The following is a 13,788-nucleotide window of genomic DNA, read 5'->3' on the forward strand; positions in this document are numbered from 1 at the left end:
GCAGGGACTGTGAGACTAGTCTGGTTTGAGGGAAAGATGATTGGAGCAAAGTACAGAAATCTCCATGATGTAAACCTGCTCCAGAGTGCTCAGGACCTCAGACTGGGGTGAAGGTTCACCTTCTAACAAGACAACAACCCTAAGCACACAGCCAAGACAATGCAGGTGTGGCCGTTGTGTGTAGATAGGTGAGGGGAAAAAAGATTTAATCAATTTTAGAATAAAGCTGTAACGTAACAAAATGTGGAAAAAGTAAAGGGGTCTGAATACTTTCCGAATACACTGTATATTGTTAAGAAGGAGAGAGTAGGGTGACTCCCCTAGTGGGCCTCAAACCCAGGCCACCACTACCAATAACGAACACCCTAACCATTGTGCCAGTAAGGGATGTAGAGTATTTAGAGCATGTGCTTTTTGGGCCAGTATAGTTAGTCCCTGTCCAGAACAAACTATAAACCCTCCTCCCTAGGCACTTGTGTAGATCGGAAACAACTTGATAGGTGTAAACAATAGAGTAAATGCACTTTGAAGTAAATCTCAGCTCTGTTAAACACTCAAGAAAATATTTGATTGATAATATTGATACAGGAGTATGATTAAAACAGGTTATTATGCCCTACCTACATTAGACAACTATACAGAAATCCCTTCAATTGCTGAAAAAAGTAAATCAAATCAATGATGAGAATAATCTGATTAACTGATACATGGCACGGACATGGTGGTGTAACAGGAAGATCAGAGTAAAGGGAACCAAGCGATTGAGAGTTCAAATCCCAATTGAGGACATGTTGGATAATAATTACTGTATAAATGAACATGCACAATTTAATCATGTAAGTTGGAAATACTGTAGATTAAAAGCACGGTGTCTGAGTATTCCTAACCTTACAAACAAAGAATTATGAATGGATCAGTGGTTCAACAATCAGGGCCTTCACTGGCTCAGTAACAAGACTTGATGTATATTTATTTTTCTTTGGACACAAATGTTCTTGCAACGTTCCCAGGAAACGTGTCTAGAACATTAATATCTTATGTTCTGAGAACATGGCAACCGTGTTCTATGTATGTTTGATGGGACGTTGATGGAATATTCTCCTAACCCACAGAAAACTGGAAACATGAATGTTCTTGCAACGTTCCCATGAAATGTGTCTAGAACATTAATATCTTAAGTTCTGAGAACATGGTAACCACGTTCTGGGTAGTTTCTATTTGAAATTAACGGAATTGTCTCTTGGAAACATTCGTTGCACATCACAGGAACATTCCTATGAAGAAATGTGTTAATGACTTAATGAGACTTTTAAGGGAACATTCTCAACAGTTGCGGGAACATTTGTTGTTAGCTGGGGAGAGAGAGAGCGAGAGAGTGAGAGAGCGAAGTGTGTGTCTGCGTGCGTGCCTGTCTTTTTCTTATTCACTTGTTTTTGTTAGTGCAACCTGACTTACACTAGAGCTTTTTCCCTGTGCTGGTTTGCAGGCTGACAGCCTGGGGCATAATACCTCTGAAATTACCGAGGTGCTCTTTTTTGGTAACCAGAGAGATGAGAATGTTGGCGGCCGGGCAACAAGACTCCAATTGTATAACCTCCCTCCCTCCCACACACATTCCTTAATTTCTCTCACTCTGTCTTTCTCTAAACACCTCCTTCTGCAAGTGGATCCTGGACAACCTGACAGGCCGCCCCCAGGTGGTAAGGGTAGGCAACAACACGTATGTCACGCTGATGTCATGCTGATCCTCAACACTGGGGTTCCTCAGGGGTGCGTACTTAGTCCCCTCCTGTACTCCCTGTTCACCCATGACTGCGTGGCCAAACACGACTCCAACACCATCATTAAGTATACTGATGACACAACAGTGGTAGGCCTGATCACCGACAACAATGAGACAGCCTATAGGTAGGATGTCAAAGACCTGGCAGTGTGATGGCAGGACAACAACCTCTCCCTTAATGTGATCAAGACAATGGAGCTGATAGTGGACTACAGGAAAAGGCGGGCTGAACAGGCCCCCATTAGCATCGACGAGGCTGTAGTGGAGCGGGTCGAGAGTTTAAAGTTCCTTGGTGTTCACATCACCAACTAACTATCATGGTCCAAACACACCAAGACAGTTGTGAAGAGGGCACGGCAACACCTTTTCCCCCTCAGGAGATTGAAAAGATTTGGCATGGGTCCCCAGATCCTCAAAAGGTTATCCAGCTGCACCATCGAGAGCATCCTGACCAGTTGCATCTCCGCCTGGTATGGCAACTGCTCGGCATCTGACCATAAGGCGCTACAGAGGGTAGTGCGTATGGCCCAGTACATCATTGGGGCCAAGCCTCCTGCCATCCAGGACCTATATAGTAGACGGTGTCAGAAGAAAGCCCAAAAAATTGTCAGACTCCAGTCACCCAAGTCATAGACTGTTTTCTCTGCTACCGCCAGGCAAGAGGTACCGGAGCGCCAAGTCTAGGACCAAAAGGCTCATTAACAGCTTCTACCACCAAGCCATAAGACTGCTGAACAATGAATCAAATGGCCACCGGACTATTTACATTGACACCCCCCTCATTTGTTTTGTACACTGCTGCTGCTCGCTGTTTATTATCTACGCATAGTCACTTCACCCCTACCTACATGTACAAATTACCTCGACTAACCTGTACTCCCGTACATTGACTCGGTACCCGTACCGCCTGTATATAGCCTCGTTATTGTTATTTATTGTGTTACTTTTTATTCTTTTTTACTTTAGTTTATTTGGTAAATATTTTTTTAACTCTGTCTTGAACTGCACTGTTGGTTAAGGGCTTGTAAGTAAGCATTTCATGGTACGGTCTACACCTGTTGTATTTGGCGCATGTGACAAATAAAGTTTGATGTGATTTGAACTATGTCATACAGTATACGCTTTTAATTTTTGTTGTCCTAGGCTACCTACCTAAAATACTTGCTTGCCTACCTAACTTCCTTTCATTGGCAACGATAGGCCAGCTAGTTAACATAAGCATACTACATCTAGATACATGTTGACTTCCATCTTCTCTGGCCAGGGGGACAATGTATGAATATATGGTTGGATCAGAATCACCATTATAATCATTGGCCAGTACGGAGAATTAAGTAAAACCACAAGTCCAAATCTCTATCTCCATCTAAGGCTAATTTAGGAAAGGGATGATTTTAGCTAGCTAGCTAGCCACTGGATGACAACACAATGAGATGCAACAATTCATTTTTTTCTTCTGTCAATAATGACATTTGGCTCGTGATGTGAAGCCAAATCCAAACTGGTTTCCCTTGACCCTTTTTTTTTGGTGCGCCAGGACCATTCACAGCTGAGCTCACTCAGTTTAGCTCAATGCTGATTGGCAATTATTATTATTTTTTATTATCAAGGGAAGCCAAATGCTCGCTGTCTTCCCTTGCATTCAATTCTACAGGGGCAACAATGTCATACTCTTTCTGACCAGACAGCATCAGATAGATACCCTACACATACTGAGACTGTGTAGGGGCACTGTTTCTTTCGCTCGGATGCTTTCTGCACTGAGATACATTCAGCAGCCTCTTGTGAATTCAAGTGAATTTAAATGATTTTGTATGTTCTTTTTCATAGGTAATTTTTGGGGGAAGCCTGGCTTCCCTTGGCATCCATGAGTACACGCCACTGCCTGGATGGCAAGGAGCTCGGCCCCAGTGATGTACTAGGCCATAAACACTACCCTCTATAGCGCCTTGCGGTCGGATGCCAAAAAGTTGCCATACCAAGCGGTGATGCAGCCAGTCAAGATGCTCTCAATGGTGCAGCTGTAGAAAGTTTTGAGGATCTGAGGGGCAATGCCAAATGTTTTCAACCGCCAGAGAAGGAAGAGGCATTGTTGTGTTGGTGTGTGTGGACCCTATTAAAATCTTAATGATGTGGACACAGAGGAAGTTGAAGCTCTCGACCTGCTCCACTACAGCCCCATTGATGTGGATGGGGGCGTGCTCGTCCCTACGTTTCCTGTAGTCCCCGATCAGCTCCTTTGTCTTGCTGATATTGACGGGGGGGGGGGGGTTGTTGTCCTGGCACCACACTGCCAGGTCACTGACCTCCTCCCTGTAGGCCGCCTTATCGTCGTTGGTGATCAGGCCAATCACCGGGGTGTCATCAGCAAACTTAATGACTCTCTTTCTATCTCTCTCCCTGTGTCCTTCTCCACACCCTCTAACCTCCCTCTGCATCGCCAGGGCCTGTTAAGAGCAGGGTGGGAGGGAGGAAAGGCTGGAGGGATGGAGGGAGGTAAAGTGTGTTGTGTGGGTAGCGGTTGGGTGGTGAGGCCCAGGGTTTACCTGCTGGGCTGCAGCAGCAGACATTAAGGCAGCCAAGAGGCATCAGGCGCCACTGAAGCCTGACAGTTGCCCACATCAAAGTACAGAGGGAGGGAGGCCACACCTTGATCCAGCCAGTAGGCCCCCCACCCCGCACCTCTCTCTCTCACTCTCTTCCCCTCTCATCTCCTCTGTTCAACCCCCTGTCCCCTCACGTATCCCCTCACTCTCTCCTCCTTTCTCTTCTCTCCTCACGCACCTTGATCCACCCACCCCTCAATTCTCACTCCTTTTTCCTCTCTTCAACTCTCACTCCTCACGCTATCCCACTCTCTTGTCCTCTCCTGCCCCCACCCCCCTCCACTCCACACATACACCCCATACCTGTCCGGACAGACACACCAGACAGTAGGCCACCCAGCCTCAGTCCCAGCCTTCAAAGACCTGAGAGCCTGAGAGACACTAGACACAAATAAACGTCTAGACGCTATATCTCACTGTGACCTAATGTCTTGGAATCTTTCTTTTCGTTCCATTCTTCTTTTTTCTCTCTTTCTTTTTCATACCTGCACACTGTGTTGAGTTAAGATGACAGGTCAGGTCCAGGAAGTGGTGGAAGGAGGAAAGAGAGAATACTGTGTGTCTCTAAGAGCAATTAGACACTGGGTGCTTACATAAAGGGATTTGTCACTTCACTCCCAAGCCTCAGCCTCAAAACTTAAAAGATCTGCACTGAGATGGTTTGTGAATATGGGCTCAGGTATGTAAATGAAATGCATACCGACTCACAAAGATCCACTCCTATATGCTGTAGTCCATTTGGTTAACTAAATGTCCTGATTGCCTTTCAGAGGATAATGATTCCAGATACTCAACGCAGTAATTCCATAGACGAGCAAGCTATTCAACTGTCACACTGCACAGGGACATACAGAAATGGCGAGAGAGAGAGAGAGAGGGAGGCAGCTAGGCTAACAAAGTGTCTATGTGGGCATTTATAGCAGATAAACACTTAATGGCCTCCGCCACGTCATCTGTGTGTTTTATCTCCTTTCCTCAATCAGTCTCTTTATTAGAGCCTCCTCTAACGGTCTGTAAAATTGAACATAGTCAACGTACACTAATACACCATGTGGCCATGAATTACTGGGTGGCGTTCTACTAGTTATGCTGTGGGACTTAGGCTCTCTCCTATTGATAGGCCCATAGATCATGTCTGCTACAGACAATCACAGATGGGTAATTGGAGCTTTTATGGTTGCAGATTTTATGCAGCTATTTGATATAAATTACCACACAAAGCACTAGCTGACCCAAGTCCTTTTATTCCCACACAGTCTTTGTTGGATTGGACAGGGCCTGTCTGAATAGGTCCTCTTAATAGTGTGAGGACCTCGGAGCCATTGGATCCCAATATTGTTTTTAATACATACCTGCTCCCGTTCTGTCTGAGGGCATTAATTATGTTTAGTACAGCTGGAAGACAAAAAGAGAAAGGAACAATCTCTTTCTCTTTCTCTCTCAGCTCCTCCCGCCACCCAGTGCTGGAAGGTGATTTTAATTGCCATGTGAAAACCACAAAAAAAGAGAGCAGGCTCCCTATAAACATACAGAGCCACACCTAATGGGGGAATACTTTAACCTTGCAGAGGAGAGAGAGAGAGAGAGAGAGAAAGGCTATCCACACTGTAATTACAAAAGGAAAGTGTTCTAGTGTTCTGTTGGGGGAATTCCAACGTAAATGGAATGTAATTCCCTTTTTACGCACTTTTTACGCATATTCCGACATTGAACTTTAGCATGAGAATAGCATGCTATTCACCCGCTATGGAGGAGGTGTGCCTGTAGATAAGTCCTTTACGCGCAATGAAACAATGAATAAGGTCGAGCAACCAGTGGAACAACATCGACTGTATTTTTTCTGATAGAAATAACACAATTCTCCACACACTGTAATTTACAAATTGTATCTCAAAATCACTGTAATGAGGTTAAACTTAAAAATCGAAATGAAAATGATTAAAATCAAAAATAAACAATTTTTTCCAGAGTGCCCTTGGAGCATGGAAAAAGGCGGCACTTGACCGTTGCACTTGAATCATTCCCACGATGAAGGGCTAGGTCCACCACGGTATGAATCCACACACTATAGCAGAGACTTTGATATTACCAGTCGCAGGTGATATGGGGAGGCAGAGACACAGAACCTCACATCAATACCTTTGTCAGATAACACTGTTCAATGAAGAATTCATGATATTGCTAGCAATCAAGAGGAAACTGACTGAACAACTCAAAAACTCCCCAGCTTATGCTCTCCAAACGGACGTCAGCTGTGAGGGCTGAGATGCCCATGTAATTACTTTTGTTCGCTATACATGTCGGGGGATGCTACTCACGAGGAAATGATGTTCTGTCACATGATTCCCGGGCATGAAAGGGCACAGGGGATGTTCAGTGTGCTGCGTGGCTATATTGACGAAAAACCGATTCCGTGGGATCGAATGGTTGGCTTTCGCACAGATGGAGCGCCATCTATGGCGGGACGGCGGGCAGGCCTCTGCACTCTAGTTATGAATGTGTCTCCCTCTGCCATATGGACGCATTGTATGATACACCGAGAGCAACTGGCGGCAAAAGAGCTGAGCACAGAACTCTGAGATATACTGCAGCAGGTAACTTTGATTGTAAACTACATCAAACCACATTCACTGTTGCACTCCTGTTGAAAAAACTATGTGGAGATATGGGTTCAGAGCGTGACAATGTTCTATTTCATACCAAGGCTTGGTGGTTATCAAGGGGCAGTGCTGGAATAATTTTTCACATTGAGAGAGGTTCGAACTGTTGTCATTCACAATGGATGTAAAAAAACCCAGACTTGGTTAATTAACTTTCTGTGTAATGAAAAGAAAATGTGTCTCCTTGCCTATTTAACAAAAATATTTGGGAAACTGAACAAACTGAAAGCAAAGTATGCCGAGGAAACACAAAAACATTCTACAGATGAGTGACCGAATCAGCGGATTCAGAGAAAATAATTATTATTGGAGAGAGAGAGTCTTTCCAAAGAGAACCCTACCCCCTTCCCTCGGCTGTACATGTTTCTAACAAAAAACAGCATCAGTAAGTGTCCCACACGAGTGATGACTGCTCACCTCTAACGCTTGGAAGAGCACTTTGGGACCTACTTCCCAATCCGTTTGACTCTTATCCTGGCTCAGTTGACAAGCTGGTAAGTGAAATCGAACAGCTGATCCAGCTGGCATGTGACCGAATGCATTCATGAATGCAGCATTCAAAACAACTGGGAACTCGGAAATCTCAGACTTCAATGTGTTCAAGACAACTGGGAACTCAGAAAAAATGTAGCTCCGACTGGGAAAAATCGTTTTAAACGGTCATAAAACTCGGAATTCCAACTCGGGAAGTCGGGCCTCTTTCTAGAGCTCTGACTGAGTTCCCAGTTGTCTTGAAAGCATCATAAAACTCATGATACCTTTCGTCAGCTCATATCTGTGTGAAGCTGGATTCAGTGCTTTCGTCTACATTAAAACGAAATATTGATCCAGGTTGGATGTGACAGCAGAGATGATGTGTGCACTGTCGACCATGCCCCTGACATGCGTCAAGCACTCCCATCTTATTGGTACGTTAAGATACATTATGTCAGACTAATTTGCAATTGACTGTCATAGCCCCACATTAAAAGTATGTGATGGTGAATTGAGAAGATAATCAGAAATACTGTTAGAATGTTTTTCAATTGACTGCCAGAGCCCCAAATAAAAAAGTAAACATTGGCTGTTAATTACATAATTTTATTTTACATGGTTGGGCTCGCGATAATTTCCAGATATCAAAATTGGATCGTGGGCCCAAAACTTTTGGGAACCCCTTTCTTACCCACATCGACTAAAGAGAGCGAGATCACAGTCGTCCGGAACAGCCGGTGCTCTCATGCATGGTTCAGTGTTGCTTGCCTAAAAGTGAGCATAAAAGGCATTTAGCTTGTCTGGTAGGCTTGCATCGCTGGGCTACTTATGGCTGGGCTTCCCTTTGTAATATGGGATAGTTTGCAAGCCCTGCCACATCTGTTGAGTGTCAAAGCAATCCTGTATTGATTTGCCTGTTGGATGAAGTCGTAGCCGGATTTCTTATAAGCGTCTGGATTAGTGTTGCGCTCTTTGAAAGCGGCAGCTCTAGACTTTAGCTAAGTGCAGATGTTGCCTGTAATCCATGGCTTCTGGTTGGAGTATGTACCATCACTGTTGGCACGACATAATCAATGCACTTATCAATGAAGCCAGTGATGTGGTGAACTCCTCAGTTTTATCAGATGAATACCTGAACATATTCCAGTCTGTGCTCGTGAAAAAGTCCTGTAGCTTAGCATCCGCTTCATCAGACCACTTCTGTATTGAGCGCGTCGCTGGTACTTCCTGTTGGAGTTTTTGCTTGTAAGAAGGAAGCAGGAAGAAAGAGTTATGATCTAATTTGTTAAAGGGAGGGCGAATAAGGGCCTTGTTTGCGTTTCTGTGTGTGGAGTAAATGTGATCTAGAGTTTTATCGGATGACATGCTGGTAAAAATTTGGTAAAATGGATTTCAGTTTCCCTGCATTAAAACCACCGGCCACGAGAAATGCTGCCATTGAATGTACATTTTCTTGTTTGCTTATGGCGTTAAACAGCTTGCTGAGTGCAGTCTTAGTGCCAGCATCGGTTTGTGGTGGTAGATAGACAGCTACGAAAATGATAGATGGTAAATAAACTCAGCAAAAAAAGAAACGCCCTCTCACTGTCAACTGCGTTTATTTTCAGCAAACAACATGAGTAAAAATTTGTATGAACATAAAATGTAACAACTGAGACATGAACTGAACAAGTTCCACAGACATATGACTAACAGAAATGGAATAATGTGTCTCTGAACAAAGGGGGGGTCAAAATGAAAAGTAACAGTCAGTATCTGGTGTGGCCACCAGCTGCATTAAGTACTGCAGTGCATCTCCTCCTCATGGACTGCACCAGATTTGCCAGTACTTGCTGTGAGATGTTACCCCACTCTTCCACCAAGGCACCTGCAAGTTCCCGGACATATCTGGGGGGAATGGCCCTAGCCCTCACCGTCCGAGCCAACAGGTTCTAAACGTGCTCAATGGGATTGAGATCCATGGCAGAACACTAACATTCCTGTCTTGCAGGAAATCACGCACAGAACGAGCAGTATGGCTGGTGGCATTGTCATGCTGGAGGGTCATGTCAGGATGAGCCTGCAGGAAGGGTGCCACATGAGGGAGGAGGATGTCTTCCCTGTAACGCACAGCATTGAGATTGCCTGCAATGACAACAAGCTCAGTCCGATGATGCTGTGACACACCGCCCCAGACCATGACGGACCCTCCACCTCCAATTATATCCAGCTCCAGAGTACAGGCCTCGGTGTAACGCTCATTCCTTCGACGATAAACGCGAATCCGACCATCAGCCCTGGTGAGACAAAACCGCGACTCGTCAGTGAAGAGCACTTTTGCCAGTCCTGTCTGGGTTTGTGCTCATAGGCAACATTGTTGCCGGTGATGTCTGGTGAGGACCTGCCTTACAATAGGCCTACAAGCCCTCAGTCCAGCCTCTCTCAGCCTATTGCGGACAGTCTGAGCATTGTGCGTTCCTGGTGTAACTCGGGCAGTTGTTGTTGCCATCCTGTACCTGTCCCGCAGGTATGATATTCGGTTCTACCAATCCTGTGCAGGTGTTGTTACACGTGGTCTGCCACTGCGAGGACGATCAGCTGTCCGTCCTGTCTCCCTGTAGCGCTGTCTTAGGCTTCTCACAGTATGGACATTGCAATTTATTGCCCTGGCCACATCTGCAGTCCTCATGCCTCCTTGCAGCATGCCTTAGGCACATTCACGCAGATGAGCAGGGACCCTGGGCATCTTTCTTTTGTTTTTTTTCAGAGTCAGTAGAAAGGCCTCTTTAGTGTCCTAAGTTTTCATAACTGTGACCTTAATTGCCTACCGTCTATAAGCTGTTAGTGTTTTAACGACCGTTCCACAGGTGCATGTTCATTAATTGTTTATGGTTCATTGAACAAGCATGGGAAACAGTGTTTAAACCCTTTACAATGAAGATCTGTGAAGTTATTTGGATTTTTACGAATTATCTTTGAGAGACAGGGTCCTGAATAAAGGACGTTTCTTTTTTTGCTGAGTTTAGTATGGTCTGCAGCTTATCATAAGTTATTCTGACTGAGCCATAAAACTTGACACTGCCTTAACATTAGAGATTGGTCACCAGCTTTTGTTATCAAAGAGACACATCTCTCCTCCCTTCATCTTAATCGAGTCTGCCATCCGGTCTTGATGATGAATAGAAAAACCAATGAGACTTGCAGTACCAGTCAAAAGTTTGGAAACACCTACTCATTCATGGGTTTTTCTTAATTTTGACTATTTTCTACATTGTAGAATAATAGTGAAGACATCGAAACTATGAAATAACACACATGGAATCATGTAGTAACCAAAAAAGTGTTAAACAAATGAAAATATATTTTATATTTGAGATTCTTCACTAAGCCACCCTTTGCCTTCATGACAGCTTTGCACACTCGTGGCATTCTCTCAACCAGCTTTACGAGATAGTCACCTGGAATGTATTTCAATTAAAAGGTGTGCCATGTTAAAAGTTAATTTGTGGAATTTATTTATTTGAGCTAAACACAAGTTGTGTTGTGACAAGGTAGGGGTGGTATACAGAAGATAGCCATATTTGATAAAAGATCAAGTCCATACTATGGCAAGAACAGCTCCAATAAGCAAAGAGAAATGACAGTCCATCATTACCTTAAGACATGAAGATCAGTCAATGCAGAAAATGTCAAGAACTTTGAAAGTTTCTTCAAGTGCAGTCGCCAAAACCATCAAGCGCTGTGATGAAACTGGCTCTCATGAGGACCACCACAGGAAAGGAAGACCCAGAGTTACCTCTGCTGCAGAGGATAACTCCTTCAAGACTGTTGAAAAAGCATTCCAGGTGAGAGAATGCCAAGAGTATGCAAAGCTGTCATCAATCCAAAGGATTGCTACTTTGAAGAATCTAAAATCAATTTTGTTTTGTTTAACACTTTTTTGGTTACTACACGAGTCCATATGTGTTATTTCATGGTTTTGATGTCTTCACTACTATTCTACTGTACAATGTAGAAAATAGCCAAAATAAAGAAAAACCCTTGAATGAGTAGGTTTGTCCAAACTTTTGACTGGTACTGTATGTCCATGTTCTCTTTCAGCCATGACTCTGAGAAACATAGGATATTACAGTTGTTCAGGTCCTCTTGAAAGGATAGTCTCGAACTGATCTCATCCATTATGTTCTCCAGTAACTGCACATTTGCCAAAAGAACAGAGGGCAATGGTGGTCTTTTTGCTCGCCAACATAATCTTGTCAGGATGCCGTGTCACCTGCCTCTCTTTCGCCATGCTTCCTCTTTCGAGTCCCATGAGGGAGTAAGCAGAACATCCAGAGCTGCCGACTCGTTGAAGTATAGATTCTCGTTCACATCGAGGTTAGTGATCGCTGTTCTTATGATGTCCAGAAGCTGTTTTGGTCATAGGAAATGATGGCGGAGACATTATGTAAAAAAAATTAAAAAAACACACAAAATAGCAGAATTGGTCAGGAGCCGTATTTACTGCAGCACCATCTCTACACCGGGTCACAAGCCAGTGGCTACACCACAGTGTTTACCGCAGAAGACCCACAACATAACACAGATCTCCCCCTCTCTTCCTTTCTTTGTCCCTGGGATAGAGGGATGACAGACGGGAGCAGCGAGCGAGAGCACGTGGGCGAGTGAACATGAATTGGTGCGCTGCTAGGACTGGCACTATCAGGTCTGGGAGAAAATAGGAGGGAAAAAGTATGGGATTAGAAGAAAGGTTGCTGGGTGGATTAGCTGGCCCTTCATAGTGGAAGTAAGTTTGTGAATGCAGGGGCATTCTGCTGATGTGGACTACAGGGAAACAAACTGACACGAGGCAGAAGCATGTTCATTATTGTGACCATAAGCAGTAGGCCTAGTTATTTGTTAATAGGATAGTGAAATACAGTCATTGTTTGTGTCACTATTATTGAGTTGTGTGAAGGTCTAAGGCTATGGTTAGAAAGAGGGGACAATTTGATGATGGCCTTGTGGTTTTGGCTCTCTATGGTGTGTTTCGCAGGAGGGGTGTTGATTTGAGGCCTGGGGAGGCAACAATGATGGTCTGTGAGTGTGTCTGTGTGTGTCTGAGAAGAAGTGATGATTTGGGGTCTGTCGTGCTCCTGTGGGGAGGCCTGTACTGTGTGGCAGGCTGAGGGTGGGTGTTGGGTGATGAGGGACAGACAGACAGACAGACAGGGTAAGGAGGGGTGGGGTGGGTGTCTTGGCTGGCCCTCAGTGCAGGGCTGCAATGTGAGACAGTTATCAGCAGGAGCCATGAGTGTCCCTCTCACCCCAAGAGACCTGGAAAAACAACATGACTGCTGCCCCGCATGGCTACACCCTGGCACGCACGCACGCACGCGCACACACACGCACACACACACACACACACACACACACACACACACTTTTGTTTTAGTGAAATGTCAGGAATTTTTGGAGTGTAAAAATGTTTGACCACAAAAATTCCTATTTTCCCTAACCCCTAACCTAATCCTAATCTTAACCACAAACCTCTAAACCAAACCTGATTTCAACATTTTCTCACTAAAGAATACTTGCCAGAAGTCCACTGGCATGCTCTGATAATACAATGATGTGCCTTGTAATAAAATACAGCTCTGGACAGTTAGCTGACAGTAGTAAAGTGCTGAGTTCCTGACATCTATTACCACTTGTGGTGTAAGTTCAAATCCCCCATGGGGCCCACAAAAAATATTTGAAATGTAGACTCTCTTCCCAATACACTACTGCAATAAAAGTAAAGTGCAATCACCACCTTGAAAATGAAGGTCAGGGACTCAATTCAATCCAACCCGCATTGCAGGATTTACTCAAAAGCGCTTGGTCCAATGGTCAAATTATCTCACAGATTGGTCTTGGGCACTATATAAAAACCTTCAACTACTACCAGGGTGACCCCTCTCACAAGGTATGCTTTCACTTTTTGGAATTAGATATGTGTGGGTAAGGATGAATATTGTAAATAAAGGACAACAAAACAATATATATATATATACACTGCTCAAAAAATAAAGGGAACACTTAAACAACACAATGTAACTCCAAGTCAATCACACTTCTGTGAAATCAAACTGTCCACTTAAGCAACACTGATTGACAATACATTTCACATGCTGTTGTGCAAATGGAATAGACAACAGGTGGAAATTATAGGCAATTAGCAAGACACCCCCAATAAAGGAGTGGTTCTGCAGGTGGGGACCACAGACCACTTCTCAGTTCCTATGCTTCCTGGCTGATGTTTTGG

This window comes from Salmo salar, chromosome 01, assembly GCF_965601325.2.
Source record: "Salmo salar chromosome 01, fSalSal1, whole genome shotgun sequence".
NCBI lineage: Eukaryota > Metazoa > Chordata > Actinopteri > Salmoniformes > Salmonidae > Salmo > Salmo salar.